The following is a 13,825-nucleotide window of genomic DNA, read 5'->3' as shown; positions in this document are numbered from 1 at the left end:
ACGACCCCCGCGGCGGGCAGCGCGCCGGGGCCGCGCTCCAACCCCCCGCCCGCCGGATGTGGCGTCAGGCAGCTCCCGCGGGGCCACGCCCCGGGCCCAGGTCCGGTACCGCCGTTGCCTTACCGGCCCGCGCGCTGCGCCGCCGGCACCGCGTGCCCCGCACAGGCGGTCCTGGCTCGTTGGATGAGCGGGGTCGCGGTGGACGGCGCCCGGCCCGGCGGACGGAGTAGGTAGCGCTCGGCCCCGCGCCGTCAGTCAGGGCAGGCCCCGCCTCTTCCGGGCCGCTCCGACTGGGCCGCCGCCTCCTCCTCCCTCGCTCGCTCTCCCTTTTGTGAGTTATAGCAACCGTTGCCTTGTGAATCAAGCGCCATAGTCACCGTAGTCCTGGCGACTGTTACCCATCAACAACAACCGCTCCTCTCCTGCTCCTCCTCCTCCTCCTGCTGCTCCTCACCCCCATCCTCACCCCCTTCCTCATCGTCACCCACAACAACAACAACAACAACAACAGCCGCCTCTAGCAGCAACGACAGCCGGAGCAGCACCGCAGCCCGCCTCAGCCCAGGTGAGTGCTCTCGCCGGGCGCACGCCGGCCCTCCCTCCGCGCTCCTTCCCACAGCTTCTGCCTCCCCCCTCCTCGCAGCATCCGGGCCGGGGACGCTCCGCTGCGCCGAGTGACGGCGGAGCGGCGGGGGAACGCGGGTCGCTCGGCCGGCCCCGCCGCCTTCTCCGTCGCCGTCCCTGTCGCCCGGCCCCGCTGCCTCGGCGTGGGAGCGCGCGGCGGGGGGCGACGGGATGGGGGTGTCCGCGGGGCCGAGGGGAGCGCGCGGCGGGGCCGGCTGAGCCGGGAGCGGGGCTCGGCCGTGCGGGGACGGAGGCGCTGCTGGGACCTCCGGGACAATCGCGTGGATGCGGTGGGTACGCGTCTTCCATCGTCTCCCGTTCGAGCGGATAGGGGTGGGGGTGGGGGAGGGCGAGGGAATTTTGGGGAACGAGACTTCGGACATAAGCTAAGATTGCGTTTAAAATAACAACAACAACAATAAAAATGCAACACCTTGGGGGTGGAGGTGGGAGGAAAGAAGCAGCGGAGATGGATCCCGTGGCACAGCGCGGAGCGAGGGGCCTTGTTCTGGTCCGTGTGGCTGCCGGAGGTGCAGGTGTTTGCCAACTTCCATAGCCTCCAGCGAGACTCTTGTGTATGCGATCGGACACTCTCTGTGTTTTTTTTTTAGCCAAACATTTCTTTTTCTTTCTTTCTTTCTTTCCTTTTTTCTTTCTTTCTTTTTTTTTTTTTATTTTATTTTCCTTTTTTTTTTCTTTTTTCTTTTTTCTTTTTTCTTTTTTCTTTTTTCTTTTTTCTTTTTTCTTTTTTCTTTTTTCTTTTTCTCCTTCATTTATTCATAATTAATGTCCTTTCTTGTTTTAGGGCAAACTGCATTTTCTGTGTACTGTGTTTTCCTGTTTATTTGGTACCCCCACCCATACACATAGTTGCAGGCTATTTTTTTCTTCTTGGAGTACTTCTAGGGATTATTTTTATTTTTATTACTATATTTTTATGTTGCCAGCATAGTGTGCTGTAGTGCACTTGTAGATGTAGCTCATGCACACTGAGTTACGTACATGTGGAGAGGATCCTTTTGGTGAGTTTCCTTAAACTCTCCATGATCAAAGAAATCTGAGACATTTCACTGTCACTGTGAGTTCGTGTGCTAGGCAGAAGGAAGAAATTAAAAATGTCTTTGTGATTTTTTGTTACTGCAGCTGCATTTCAAGAGGATGCTTGGGAAAGAAAGGAAGAGGCATCTTTTTACCTCACAAGAGGTTGAAGTAAAAATTATGTTATTAATGATGGTTTTTGTTTGTTTTTTTTAATCCAAAATACCTGTTTGTTTTTTTTGTTGGTTTTTGTTTGTTTGTTTGTTTGTTTTTGTTTTTGTTTTTGCAGTTGTTTATTAAGATCTAAAGACTTGCATTGCTGGAGGTAGGAAATCATACTTAATCTACCTTTTTAGGTTTTTTTTAGTTCCTTAGGGTAAAGTATGCTTCTGGTATCTATCTTGGCAATTAAAATTATCATTTAACATCTCTATCCAGTTGCACTCTTTTCCTTGACATGTCATATCATCTTTTGGTGTGGCAAGCTTTTTTTCTTTTTTTAAATGATGACTTACTTATTTCAATTATTTAATTAAATTGTTAAGGGAAAGCATAATCAAAAGATGTTCTTTTTTATTATTGAAAATCCTACAACTTATTTGTGTTTTCACCTTTTCTATTTGTGTACCTTTAGAGGAAATCTGTTCAAAATATCATCTGTTCTTTACCACTTCAACAAGGATATGTTGTTTTATCTCATGTTGGACTTGCCAATGAGTGTGACAGGGTCAGTTTTTCCTAGTGGCCATCAACTATGAGATGTCTTCCATTTATATTAATATTTCTTAAGGCAAGGCGGATTGGTTTTCTTTGTCATTTTTTGTTTGTTTTTATGTTTTAGAAACCAAGTATTTGAACTAAAATGATTTTATCTTTGGTAGCTACCAAAGATCTCTATGTTGTTATCATTTTATTCAAGACAAAACCATCAAGCGCTAATTTTGTATGTACTGCTATGAAATAATTTTGAAAGATATTAAGAATATTTAGAGTGACTATCAAGTCAGTTATATCTGTATGGGGTCAGAAGGTTATTTTACTTCATCAGTTATATGGCAGATTTAAATCTTAATTTCATTGTTATTACATTATGTATGTGATTCATCAGTCACTAAACCATTCCATGCATTTTTTGATGCTGAAAAGTTATCAGCTCTGTGCCATGCCTCAACTGAGTAGCTCTCTTTCAACAGGACAGAGCCCTGTCCAAGATGCCTTCCTTCCTGGATGTTGAGGTCTGTCCTTGAAGGACAAGCATCCAGATCTGTGATCTCAAAGGAAAGTGCACAGACCGTGAAACAAGTTTTATAATTTTCTTTTATTTTTTATTTTTCTGTACAAAGAGTTATTTGGAAGTGTTTTAAAAGTCACCTTAAAGTACATAATTGTATCTAAAATGAAGACTTCTTTTAATGTTACTTAGCTACATTTCTTTAAGCCCATGGCTTGAAAAACTGTAATAAGGCAACCGTAATCAACTCAGTTGATATTAGGGACCTGAAGGGGAAAACTTTTGAGTCTTTATCCTTTCTGAAATATTTTAGTGGTCACAGATGATATCTGCTTTACGCATTTTATTCCCTAATGCCCTCAGCTGTCAAAATAGTTGGTGTTTGTGATGCTAACCAGTATTTGAAAATGAACAGAGATTTATTTTATTTTACTCATTCATGTTTATGACTTACACTGTGTAACTGTCTGTGTAACATTGTTTTAAATTGTTTCAGCGTACCCTATTGAGTCTTCGTGGATCATAGGCTTTGTTGTGCTGCTAGCTAACTTACACTGTACTGTGGAGGAACCCTTCAATGATGCAGTGAAAGTAAATGAAATGGGAATTAAAGGTACAATGCTGTTACAAAGTTAGAAGTCAGGGTGCTTTATTTCATAATTAAGTTCAGCTTTGTTAGCTCTATCCAATTTCTTGTTTCCACCTGGTGCTGTAGTTGTGTGGTAGCTTGTTAATTGCAAAACTGTCTACAAAAATAAATGTTAGTTTAATTTAGCTTATTAAACTTTCCATTGAGAAGGAAGACTTTTTTTTCGTCTCTTTTCTTTTTACTTGAAACATAACTAAGTATCTAAAAAGTAGCAATCTGTTCTAGCTAGCATTTCTGGTCTGGCTTCATGCTTTACTTTGTCCACTTACAAAAAGTTTCCTTCTTAAAATATTCTCTACTAATTATGTCTGGTCTTCAAAAACTTACCAGCTGTAGTTACTGTTATGTGCAATACTCTCCCTTTTAGAAGTTTATTTTTTAACTTTTTCAATTATTTCAATTAATGATGTGTTGTGAATGTATCACAAATATAGGCAGTGGTGCTGTATTGTGCCTGTAGGTGAAGTTTTATTTTTAAAACAGGGTTGTTACCACATAAACACGTTAGAGCAAACAAAGTATATTTATTTTTTTTAATATGAATGAGTTTTTGTTTTTTTTTATGTTAAGGATTAGAAACGACAAATTAATGAAGATTTTGATATATAAGCTAATATTGAAGATGATACTTTTCTGTTAGCCACACGTTTGACATTTTTGTTTTTGCATTTCTGGTAAAGGTGTTTTTACTTCTCTGTGCTCACAGGTTAGCACCTGTATGCTTATATTTTGTAAATTTAAGGAGCAGTACATGCTCTGGTTTTAGCTAAATCTAGTTTGCTAGGGACAGATGGCTAGTTTAAACAGGTGTCACTTTCATTCCTTGTGCATTGTGTTGAGACTTCCAGAGGTTCACAAAAGAGCTGACTAAAGCAGGTGGTGTTTTCTGCTTTTGTGATTAGCAAGATTTACTTTGGTAGGAAATTTTTTTCCCAGTCACTGGATCTATTTTAATAGTTAACATATTGTATCAGAGTTTGAAGTGTTCAGTGTATATCACAGTTATATGATACTTCTAAAAATTATGTTATCATCAAACTGCTTGCAAGATGAAGAGCAGGAATATAGCTCAATGCAACATTTTGTTCACTAGATAACTTATTTTTACCTTTGTATCACTTAAGATTTTATTACTCCCCCCCCCCCCCCAATAAAAATGACGTATTAAAAATACAGAATTAGTTTCAAACTTTTTTGGTCTTACTACTTTTGCCACAAAAGTAATTTTGACAGACTTTTTCTTATTCTGTAACATTTGTAATTCTGCTGAGAGTAGGTTTCAGTAAACTAGACTCTTTCCTTTCTAACACTTCTTAGGCAGCTCATTTTTATTATTATTATTATTTATTTATTCATTTTTAACTTGGAGCTCCTTCTTTTTTCTTTCTTTGTTTACTAACCATGTGTTTTGTGTAACAATGACTGGCATTTATTCAGTTATTTTCTTTACAGTAGATGCACCAGAGGGTGCTATGCTATTTGAAATATAAAAAGAAAAATGAAACAAAAAAACAACAAAAAAACAGTGTTTTGTTATTGAAATACAATGATACTTTGTATAGATTTAAATAAAACTTACTGATATTTTTTTCTACTTTTTTTTCCTAAGGACTGTAATATAGCAGGCTCTTAATACAATCCTTTTGCTTTGTAGGACAAACAATCTAAATCTGCTGCAATGAATCATAGAATGGCTTATGTTAGAAGGGACATTAAGATCATCTAGTTCTAACCACCTGCTAAGGGCACGGCTGTTAACTAGGCAGGGCTGCCACTCAGATTGCCCAAAGCCCTATCCAACCTGGCCTTAAATGCTTCTAGGCATCCACAGCTTCTCAGGATGACTTGTGCTAGTGCCTCACCACCTTCTGAGTAAACAATGCCTGCCTAACATCTAACCTCTTCTAGTTTAAAGCCATTTTACATTTTTCTATCAGTATCAGGCTATGTAAAAGGTTGGTCTCCCTTTTGCTCATAAGTGCCCTTCAAGTACTAGAAGGCCACAGTGAGGTCTCCCCGGAGCCTACTCTTCTCTTAGCTGAACAAGCCCTCAACACTTCTTCAGAGGAGAGGTGCTTCAGCCCTCTGATAATCTTTGTAGCCTTCCTCTGAACCTGCTCCAGCAGCTCCATGTTTTGCATTGTGGACATCAGGCCTGTATGCAGTACTCCAGATGAGGCCTCACAAGGACAAAGAATGGTGCTCAGTCAGAGAACTTCTGTGCCCTCAGAAAGATGTTTTTAAAGATGAGCCAGCTCTGCTGTTTTCCTAAGGTCAGTTTCCCAGGGGATCCATGTGCTTTCCTGAAGTTCATGGTCTTGACTTGCTCTTTGCCAGTCCCATAATTCTCGGGGTTATGAACAGTGTCACAGTGTCACAGCCTGTCTCCAATCTCAGACTGTTTAATTACCTCCTCTGTGCTGTTGAGCACCAGGTTTGGTAATGCTTCACCTCTGGTTGTACTTGGACTGAGAAGTTTTCCCGAACTGACTTGAGGAATCTTCTGGGCAGTTTGTAGCCCACCACGTTATATATTGGATATATTTGGATATATATTGGATATATTATATTGCATATATTTGGATGATTGAAGTCCCCTGTCAGGATGAAAGCCTGGAGAATGTGTTTCTTCTTGTGGCTGAAGAAAGAAGGCGTTATCAGCAGCTCCTCTTGATCTGGCAGCCATGATGTCTTCCATTGGTCTGTCCTCCATTGGTCTGGTCCCTAATTGTAACCTGATTGTATCTGTTTCTGAGGTGCCAGTTCAAGATCTATCTCTTAGCAGAAGGCGACTCCTGCTACTTCTTCCCTGTCAGAATCTTCTAAAAAAACTTGTAGTCCTTGAGTGCAGTGTACCAGCCGTACAGTTTGTCCCACGTTTCTGTGATAGCAATTAGGTCACAGTTTTCTAATAGCATCGTGGTTTCCATCTTCTCTGGTTTATTTCCTGTGGTGCATGCACTGTTGTAGAGGCATTTCAGCTGGGCTTTCAGCTGTGTTGGCGTATTGATGGAGCTCTCCTGAATTCCTCTGGGGTAAATCTGAGGACTTTCCCCAGTGATTTCTAAATGAACAGTATTGTTTGTTTGTTTGTTTGTTTGTTTGTTTCTTTAAATGAATGTGTTGTTGGTTAGTTAGTTTGTTTTCATTCTTACTGAAACTTTCTGTGGATAAAATAGTTGTTAAAACTTTGCTGTTTACTTATCAACTGTAGAAGGGACAGAAGTATTAGTTTATTAGAGTCATTAATTCTAGAATAGGAGAACAGTAAAAAAAAGTAGTAGATTTCTGAGAACCACTGCTTTTGATTTCTGAAAATTCTCACTGCATATGAGACTAACGGATTAGAATTTCTTTGTTGTACGTTCTGTAGTTTAATAATATTTATTGTTTGTCTATATACTCTAAGACTAACGAAGCAGTGCTCTTTTTTATGCACATGGATAAATAATGGCATCTGGTTGAATGTAGTTTACTTTTAGAGGTGTGTAAAAAGCTTCAAGCTGAGCTGGGATGGTACATCTTAAGTTGATTGGTTTTGCACTGTACTTTTAGTTGTTTTTTGTTTTGTTTTGCTTTGTTTTGTTTTCCTGTTCTACTATGATAAGTTGTTTTTATTTGATCCCTTACCTTTAGATTTAGCTCCCCGAAATTGAGAGATGGTGGGTGGAATATGTTGTAAGTTGAAATTAATGTAGGAATTTTCTGTGTTGTAATAGAAATTTTAGTGAGAATTGGAGGTTTAAATTCTAGCAATTAAGAATTCTTCTTTAAATCCTAATTTATTTTTAATGTTTGTTTGTTTTAATTCTTACATTTTCATCCATAACAATGCTATGTGGATATCAAAGTTTGTATATTATCCACTAAATACTATGTAGTGTACTTGTAGCATTTTGTGACTTGTATTCATTGGTTAGCTAAAAGAAGGAAGTACCTGATGGTATGTTTAGAAGTAATTTCAGCCCCACATGAACCCAGTACACTGAGTATATTTTAGCTTATTTAGTCTCTGAGAAAACACGTAACACAACCATTCTCTAATGCATGTAGACTTTATGATAATGTAGCACTATTTCTTCAGTTTTTGTTTGTTCTTCTTATTGAAATATCTTATTTCAAATTTAACTTGTAAGCTCTTTAAGGTAAAACCATGTGTTTAGATTTCAATGTTGTTCAGGTTTTAGATGCTGCCACTACAAATAATAAATAACCAGAAGCTATCTTTATTGTTAATCTGCCAAGTAAACGGTTTCTATCTTCTGTTTTTTCATTTCATTATAATTTTCTCTTACCACCTCAGGGACATTTTCTAAGCACTTGAACAGTGGACATTTAAGTTAGTGATATAACATTGCTAAACAGAAATAGAGATGAGCAAATCCATGAGAGGTGAAAGATGTCATTTTGCAGGTGTTCAACATCAGTTAAGACCTTCTATTTTCATATTCTTTCTCTGTTAACCACACTTCCCTTAGAACGGATTGAAAAAATGGAATACAATTCTGAGCCATAACTATTTACATTACAGCTATCGAGGTTACAGTTAGTTGCTTATTATGATTCTGTAGAGCTAAAACTGTAAAATATATTTGTAGCTAATATGAGCTAACTCACATTTGCTGAATTTTCAGATGTGTACAGTTTTCTATATAGTTTTGGTCTGATTTTGTTTTCTTAATGTGTCTATATTTTCATGGAGAAGGGAGAGGAGTTATGCATATATTGCTCTGTTGCTCTGAAAATGATATTATATGTTTATGGACTGTATGAAGGTTTTACTTCCTAGTGGGGTAGATGATCAGGACAGTGAATTTGAGCTAATGCTTCTTGGTATGGCCTGCTGTACACTATCTGTGAAGCATTTAGAAGAATTGGCATTGTACTTTCTTTCTCTCCCTCCACCTTCTTCTTTTTCTGATAAGATCTGTGCTATACTGATACAACTTTATTGTTCTGCTGCTTGAACAAGCAGAAGAAGCAATCTCAGTGAAGAAAGGTTATTTCCTTCTCTATGTTCTTGTTGATGAGATTTACAGCATAGAAGAACCACAAGGAGTTGCTTGTGTGTGTGGCTGTACAAAAATAGGGTCACAAATTCATATTCTTAGTGAAGTTTTTACAAGCGAGTATTGGCATTTAGTGTCATTTTCATATTCTTAGGAAAGAAGTTGTTCAGTAATCACCACTTTGAAACTAAATGTGCTCAAATTTCCTGAATAAGATTCTAAAATAGTTTAGTGATTGAAACATACGTATTTTTGTGTAAAGTTGTAGAAAGTTAATCAATATTTGACTAAGTATATGTTGCTCTACAGGGTCTGTTAGAACTGTTATTATAATGAATAAATGGTATACAAGAAGTATTTAAATGTCATCTGTTGAAAGGTCTGAATGTATTTAAAGTTAGTCTAGCCTTTGCTAATGAGGAGCAGTTGAACTACAGGTGTAGTAACTGCTAGCTATGAGGTGAATTTAGCATGTTTATTAAGTAAAAGGAATTTAAGGTTATGTCAACATACAAGTGTCTGTTTAACATTCAGTTTACTATTTTATGTGGTCCACTCTGTATTAAACCACTTCATCTGAGTTGCAAGTTGCAAAAGAGTTGATAAATAATTCTTCCATATTTGTTTCATTGTTTCCTATCAGATTTAGTAAATGGAAGAATTTAGAATACAGTATGTTTTTAGCTTCTTAGAGTTGATTCTGATTAATAGCAATTCCCCATAACTTCTAGGAAATTTGTTATTTGGACTGTCTGAAATAATACTGTCCAGAGGAACTATTATGAAATTACTTCAAACAGTGTTCGAATTCAAAAGGAACAATAATGTGCAAGCAGATTTGTAGTGCACTGGATCTGTGGTGACAAGAGGTGAGAGAAGTATAGCATCTCCCAAATATTTGGCTACTTTGTAAAAGGAATTCAAAAGTTTTTATGACTAAAGTATGCTTTATGATCGAAGTTAAGTCAAAACAAGTGAAGGTGTGTGCTTGCAGCCAGGAAGGCCAACTGTATACTGGTCAGCATCAGATGATAGGTGATCCGTGGGGTGAGGAACATGATTGTTCTCCTCTATTCTGCCCTCATGAGGCCCCATCTGGAATATTGCATCCAGTCCTGGGGCCCTCAGCACAAGAAACATGTGGAGCTGTTGGATCACGTCCAGAGGACTCTGATGATAATCAAAGGGCTTGAGCACGTCTGTTGTGAAGAGAGATTGATAGAGCTGGGCTTGTTTAGCTTGGAGAAGAGAAAGCTCTGGGGAGAACTCATTGCAGCTTTCCAGTAATTAAAGGGAGCTTATGAGCAGGATGGGGACCTACTTTTTACATGATCTAATAGTGATTGGACAAGGGGTAGCAGCTTTAAACTAAAAGAGAGGAAATATAGGCTAGATTTTATGAAGAACTTCTTATTCAGAGGATGGTGAGGCTCTGGAATGCATTACCCTGCGAAGTCATGGATGCTGTATCTCTAAAGGTGTTCAAGGACAGATTCAGTAAGGCCTGGTCTATTGAGTGGCAACACATTCCACAGCATAGTGGTTGAAGCTTGATGATCTTGATGTCCCTTCTGACCTAAGCAATTCTATGATTTACTGCAGTAGATTTAGATTTAGTGTTAGTCCTGCAAAGAGAAAGTGTAGTTTATCATACAAGTAGTGATTTTAATTTGAATCACTACTAATATGGAATAAGGCTTCTAGTTTTTAAAAAATTGGGTTTTGTTTTGTTTTGTTTTTGCTGGTTCAGCTGCAGCTGGTATGTGTGTTTTAGAATTTTGCTGTTTCGAATCATCCAAATGGTTAGTAGTCAGATAATATAACTTTATAAACTCGTGTCGTCTGAAGTACTTCAGTTACCAAATTATATCAATAGTTTATGGGGGAACTGGATATTAGTAGGATTCAAATTTCAGATACTGAAATTACCTTCCATAATTCTGGTCCAAATCACTGAGTGAAGTTACCTGTCAGCATTGTAAGTACAAGCTGCATGTACTCTTGTGTCAGCGTAGTAATACTGCTCGATACATGCTATGATCCAAGGATGGTAGTTTCACTCCATGTTGAATGGCATAAGAGCCTAAAGTCAGTCAACATCAACATGCTGGCCATGTGTGATATACTGAAACAAGGTAAAGCTGAAGTCAGCACTTTTTTTGTTTGTTTTTGCTTTTTCCTAGTGTCATATAATTACCAATGTTCTGGATTAAGTATAAGATATTGTTCCCACATTTTGTAACATGAGAAAAGCTATAACATTCAAGGCAGATATATCTAGCAGATAGGAAATTATAAGCTATCTTTTGATTGTCTGGTAAAGGAAGGTGTGCATGAAAAAGAACCCCACTGCCTTCATCAACATAAACAACCAACAACTACAAAACACAAAGCTTTTGTCCAGGACTGCTGAAATAGAATCATATGATTGTTGAAGTTGGAAGGGACCTTTAAAGATCACCACGTTCTACTCCCCCGCAGTGGTCAGGGACAACTAGCTATAAGCTAGATGAAGTTGCTTAGAGCCCAGTCACAAAGTTTATTGTGTTTGAAGGGCAGTGTAGTTGGGTTCAGCCATTTAAAATTGGCTTGAAAGTGTAATTGGATGTTGTTAGTGGAGATTGAGAGGTTGACTGATAATATGTTAAGTCCTCTAATGTAATTAGCTTTGTCATCTCTGTAAACCAAGCTGCTTGGTCACAAGTAGAACTTTATTTTCCCCACAATCTGTTCTTATCAGCTAATGTTTATGTTTTGCGTTTTTTTTGTTGGCTTTTTTTTTTTTTTTTTTTTTTTTTTTAATTGAACTACTTCATATTGAACTACTTCATATAGAATAAGCTTGCCTTTCAAGTACTTACTGAAAAGCTTTTTTATGTACTTCGGTTACAGTATCTAACCTACTAGGATGACAACTATTAAGTTTTCTGTAAAACCAAAAGGAATGAAGATACTTGGAGCACTTGATGCTGTGCAGTGTCCTTGTGTTTGGAAAACATAAGTATTTTTTGAAAAGTAAAAGAAATTTGTAGCAGATAAAAATTATAACACATCTTTGTTTAATCAGAGTGGTTCAGCTGCTCCAATTGGATGTACGTGCATTACTGCAAGGAGTAATACTGATGGCTTTCATACCACTGGTTGTTCTCATTTAATTTCTATATGAAATGTATTTTCTCATAAGGCTTTCTCAATCGGTCTGTTAACCGTACTTCATGCAGTGTTAGGAAGTGCATCTTTTCTTACAACAAGTATACAGATTATCTGTTAGGAACATGGTGTTTTTGTGCTTTTTTTTGTGACATCTAGTGTAAGAGCAGAAATGGAAAACAGACCCTCTTTTGACCTACTTCTACATTACAATAATGTCCAAAAGGAAGAGGAATATCAGTCCTGTGCAGCTGTCTAAGGTCTTCACTGATCCCTAGCCAATAATCTGTAGTTTACATAGGATCTTCCTAGAGAAGTTATTTCTGTATGGGTTGGATAGGCAGACAGTAAGGACAGACTGGAGGGAGTCCAGTGAAGGATTGTAAAGATGATGGAGGGATTCATCCAGCAATTTTTAGATGATATCTACATCCTTAAGTTTTACTCTTGCCTTCACAGCACTACAGAAAAGACATTGATAATCTGGAGTAAGTTCCGAGGAGTGTCACTGAGACAGTCAGGACTGCATGTGTTCTTCTGAGAAGAAGTGGAAGGATTTTGACAATTTTGAGACAGTAAAGATTCAGTGGTCCTAACAGCAGCTTTCCCTAATATCTGCATTGAGGTCTCCTTGATGTAGCCAGGTTTTTCACAGCAGTGCATTGTGGGATAACTAGAGCTAATGTTCAGATATTGAAACAAGAGCAGTTTACACAGGAGATAATAAAAATCTTTTTTTCCTGTGACAGCATCCCAGCAGTGTAGCTGTGGCCAAGGGAGGCTTTGCATTCTCTGTCCTTGGAAATTCTTAGTCTCTGACAGGATGAAGCCCTGCAGATTTGTTCTGGCTGCAGAAGTGAGATGTTGAGCTTAGGTCCTTCTGAGATCACTGGCATCCTGAACTGCACAATGTTCAGATGGATCTTCTTGTGTTCAGTTTGTGCCTGTTGCTCCTTGTCCTGTCACTGTGCACCACTGGGGAAAACAAACAAACAAACAAACAGCCCTAAATGATCTAACATTGATTATTTCAAGTATTCAGTATTTGTGTTGTGTTTGTCATAGCTTTGATTTTGATGTTCTCATGTTACAAAGTGGATAGCTAGTGGTAGTTATTTAATAATGTTAATTTGCAGTTACTTGGTGTTTCTGAAAAATAAATGAAACAAATACATATTCATACATAGTAGTTGCATAGCCTTATGTCCTTTTAAGACTTGCCAATCAAATTCAATTTCTGCTCTTCATGGCATAGTCTTTTAGTGCATATTGTCAGTATGTATTCATAATGTTCTTTATGTGTTAGTTGTTTTCTGACATACGTCCTACATATGCACCATTATGGAGTCTAATGCAGCAGAAATTTTATTAGACAACTATAAAAATCAATTGCTATTAGCTTTCATTAATCTCTCTTTTAAAAGGAACAGTGTTTTTATTACCTAAGCACGAGGCTCAAGGTTGGTTTGTGTTTGTTTGTTTGTTTTGTTTTGTTTTGTTTTTGTCAGATTATATAAAAATTTGTCAGGAATGTTCTGTAACAAACCAGCCAACAAACCACGCTTTGGATCTAACTGCTCTGCAGTTCTGAATATTCTATTTGTTTTGTATTTATAGAACTGTTGTAAGTATAGGAGTTTGCTACCTACCTATTCACTACTTTATTGTGCTAGCTGAATTCATAGCATTCTTTTCTTTATTATAACTAATGGATTTCCCATAGTAATTTTTTTTTCCAGGTCTGTTTCCTGGTATGTTGATCAGTATTCATTACTTCACTTGGGTTTAGGGCTGTACTTTCTGTTTGTTCTACTCTCAGTGATTTTGGTTTTATAGATTAAAAAAGTATGCCAGATAATTTCCATTGTAAAGTGTATTATCCATATGTGCCTATTTGAAGCAAGATTTTAAATTTTTTAGTTAAAATTGATTTTTTTTATTTATTTTTTTTTTTTTAAACTTTGAGTATTTCTGCTGAAAGAATCATGAGTATTTTGTTTGTTTTTGCAGTGTTGTATTTTGACAGGATTCATTGAGTCATTCGTAGATAAGAGGCTGGAGAATTGTTTCTCTAAGGAATGCATTGATAAGCATTTAAGAATTCTAGAATATTGTCCATGTGTT

The 13,825-nt window shown here is 38.0% G+C and overlaps 1 protein-coding gene across 6 annotated transcripts in view; it reads left to right on the top strand.

Annotated features, from left to right (window-relative positions):
* Window positions 1-331: 331 nt before the first annotated feature.
* The window catches only part of RFX3 (regulatory factor X3), a 118,447-nt gene continuing 104,953 nt past the window's right edge, over window positions 332-13,825 (top strand). The window contains exon 1 of one of the 6 annotated variants that reach the window (XM_072358981.1): window positions 332-565. The gene's annotated coding sequence lies outside the window, so the exon portion shown is untranslated. Of the gene's footprint in view, window positions 566-837; window positions 919-13,825 lie in introns of those variants that run through there. The other 5 variants (XM_072358976.1, XM_072358975.1, XM_072358980.1 and 2 more) reach the window with 5 other exon arrangements.

Source organism: Excalfactoria chinensis, chromosome Z (assembly GCF_039878825.1).
Source record: "Excalfactoria chinensis isolate bCotChi1 chromosome Z, bCotChi1.hap2, whole genome shotgun sequence".
In the NCBI taxonomy this organism is placed as follows: domain Eukaryota; kingdom Metazoa; phylum Chordata; class Aves; order Galliformes; family Phasianidae; genus Excalfactoria; species Excalfactoria chinensis.
Note: the sequence above shows the minus strand (reverse complement) of the source record. Positions and strands in the feature narration are given on the sequence as shown.